The following is a 3,255-nucleotide window of genomic DNA, read 5'->3' as shown; positions in this document are numbered from 1 at the left end:
GTGTATATATATATATATATATAGAGTATATGAAATGTAAACAAATATTAACTGTGTGTCTCAGCGTTTGAAATTATTCTTTCCTTCCGTCTTCGCGATATCTATTCGTTCTTTTCCTTCCTACATTCTTCGTATATTCCTATATTCTTCATATTACTTATGCCAGCATCAATGGTATCACGACTGATAATATCGCTCACTTTAAAAGCATTATTAGAATATAATCGAATAAGTACAATAGAAATAAAAAATATATATGTATATATTTTGCATATGCGAAAAAATAAAAGGAGTCATATAGGAAGCTGCAATGAGAGAAAAAATCATAATCATATAGGATGCACATGAGTCACAACGGGTGGCATAACGACAGAAAGATGGTAAGTATATGGCAAGTATATGAGATAGAACGCATGGCTGTCGCGGCGGCGGCGGCGCTGCTCAATATTTCAATGCGTATAATGGTAACAGCAGAGTGCACAACAAAGGCAACTTGTTGAATCTTAGAACTTGTCGATCTTCTCACGGCAATACTTTTGATTTACTTTGTTTTATATACATTGACTGCCGTAGATAAATCCTGGGCAGTCTCGCTACAGCGAAGAATGCTTTTCAGTATCAGTCTTGTCCACATCTCATGAGACCATCCGAACGAGGTCAGACGTGTTCCCTCTCGTCTCGAGTGTTACACTTCACTTCAAATATATTTTTGTGAAAAGTGTTGCTGGCTTCGACAATGCCATTACATTATCCAAAGTCCCTTCATTCATCTCGGCATGCGGAAGCGTCGTAGCCGCAGGCATCCAGTATTTGGAGGGAGGGAGAGGGTGCTTCGCCATTTTCATTTGAATTACATCATTTTTTTTTAGAACTCTATTCGCCCAGTTCGAGGTGGCTGGTGCCTTACATTCAATTTATCTTAGTTCATATTTCGAAGACCATCAATGGCCAAGTTCAGCTAGTTCGGCTGCAAGGCCAATTAAAGGAAAAGAAGAAAAAGAAATTGTCCACGTCTTATCTGTGCGCGAAATTCATCAATTGTATTTAAAAAACGATGCGTGATAAGATGAAATTCAGAGAATCTTATAAATTTGAAAAAAATGATAAGGGGGGGATGTTCCCCTCATGGAAGTCGACGAAATTGAGAAGGAGGATGTCTCTCTTGACGAGGATGCTCCCATCAAAGAGGAGGAGGAAATCGAGCATGAACTCGATGAAAGCTTACCAATTATTAATTTCACATCTTGTATAAGTGACGAAGTGATCGAGTTCATGTTCAACTTCTTCGATTTAACTGAAAAAGAATTATTACACTTTTATATACTTTGCTGCGCGCGGTGGCAGAGGTTGAGGAGGAGGCAGAGGCGGCAGAGATTGCCACTTGGGCTGAAGAGACTGCGTGGATAGGGAAGGTGGATCAGGATGAGGACGATTAGATGGTGGAGATGATGGTTGCAGGGGTATGAAGTAGTGGGGGATGGTAATATCAGCATTTAGCATTTTTACATGTCTACTTCTCTTTTCTACGCTCCCTCATCCTATCCTCCCACTTCCAGCAAGTTCTTTTCACGACCACGACGCCAGCGCCGCCTAATGGTAGCCAGGCGGCTGTATCCGTCCAGAATCCTCCTTGTATTACTATTTAGGGGATGAACCTCCTAGAAAAAGATTGATTTTCTCTTTTTAAGCAAATATCGCAGAAATTGTAAAAGACAGAAAAAAATTTTCTAAATGAAAATTAAATAGCTTCAAAAGTATCATACTTTAGAACTGTAATAAAACAATTATTTTAAATTATTTATTTGTAATAAAAATTATTTATTTATGAAGAAAAAATTTTTTATTGTAATTTTAAAGTAATCTAAAGTAGTAGTCTTTTTAAAGTAATCTTAATGCCATTCAATTTTCATTCAGAAAAATATTTTCCATCTCTTATAGTTCCGGCAATATTCGCTTCGAAAAAGAAAAGTCAATTTTTTTCCACGGGATGTTTTAAAAGTACGTATAAGCACATATGAAAAAATACGTATCGCTTATTCTTGTCTGGAGAATAACATATTAGAAATTCATTAAAATCGAAAGGGGACAGTTGGATTTCCTTGTTAGAGAAATTGTAGAAGTCCGTCGACTGCAATACTTATAAAATGCATCACTCTCCGATTGAATATGTTAAAATCTTAGTCCTTCAGGCTACTCATGCTTGTCCGCGTTCACACTCGAGTCATGTAATATTAGTTCATTAATTTATTGTAATAAAATAACCCAAGTAAATGATTTATGTAAATGCAACGACATTGTAGTAAAATTTCGATATCATCAACATTGTTCTTCATTAACTATATGAAATAAATAAATCATATTCTAGCAATCGTTTCTCATATTAATTACAAAAACGCTCTTGAATATTATTGTAAACCCTACAACATAATCATCTATTAGTTCAGCTCGCGAATGGGTACGTAACATTCCAATAAAACCCAAGCTGTTTGGTGTTTAATACTAAGCGTTTCACGTCTCTCCTTCTCCAGATTTTGCCCTGTATAGAGCTCGCTCCGAGCTAAACTCCTCGTTCAATCTTGTGTAACGCTCTGCGTTTTGCCCTTCGTGGTACAGCGTTTGAAGCGAAGCATTCTGTGTTTCCTCGCATAGAATCGAGATGCGCTTTATAGCGTGCGCTTCACATTCCTTTTATTCTGTTCCTTTTATTTCGTTCTCATACCTACCCCGAATAAGGCTCTAACTTATTATTTTTCGTTTTCTTTTCTCGCGTTGTCTCTCTCCTCTAAGGAGATCATTCTCATGAGATTCTGTACACGCAGATGAAAAGATCGAGGCGGGGCGGCAGCAGCTTAGGTGGCTGATTAAAGTCTACCACCACGGGGACTTCGATTCTGCAGTTTTAAAACCCTTAACCAGGTAGTAACCTCCAATCGTTATGTGATCTTCTCACTTCCACCCGCGACTCTGCTCCTGTGTGCCTAGGAAGATGACAAGGTTATCTCCATGGACACTTCCACTGGACACCTCGAAACTATCCTCGCGACCGAATAAAGATCATTAGAAAACTACGAGGACCTAGGTCCCGCATTGTTACTAACGAGTCTTGAAAATAAAAATCATTAAATGAAAATAACTTGTTCTTTTTTTTTTATTACACCTTTTCTGGTCTCTTTCAAAGTGACTCTGTGTAATGATAATCCTCGCTATCGCGAGAGCGACGTTGTTGCCTGTTGTGGCATTATTATGACGCGCTTC

The sequence above is a fragment of the Atta colombica genome, unplaced genomic scaffold, assembly GCF_001594045.1.
Source record: "Atta colombica isolate Treedump-2 unplaced genomic scaffold, Acol1.0 scaffold115, whole genome shotgun sequence".
Classification (NCBI taxonomy): Eukaryota; Metazoa; Arthropoda; class Insecta; order Hymenoptera; family Formicidae; genus Atta; species Atta colombica.
This window is presented reverse-complemented; position numbering follows the sequence as displayed.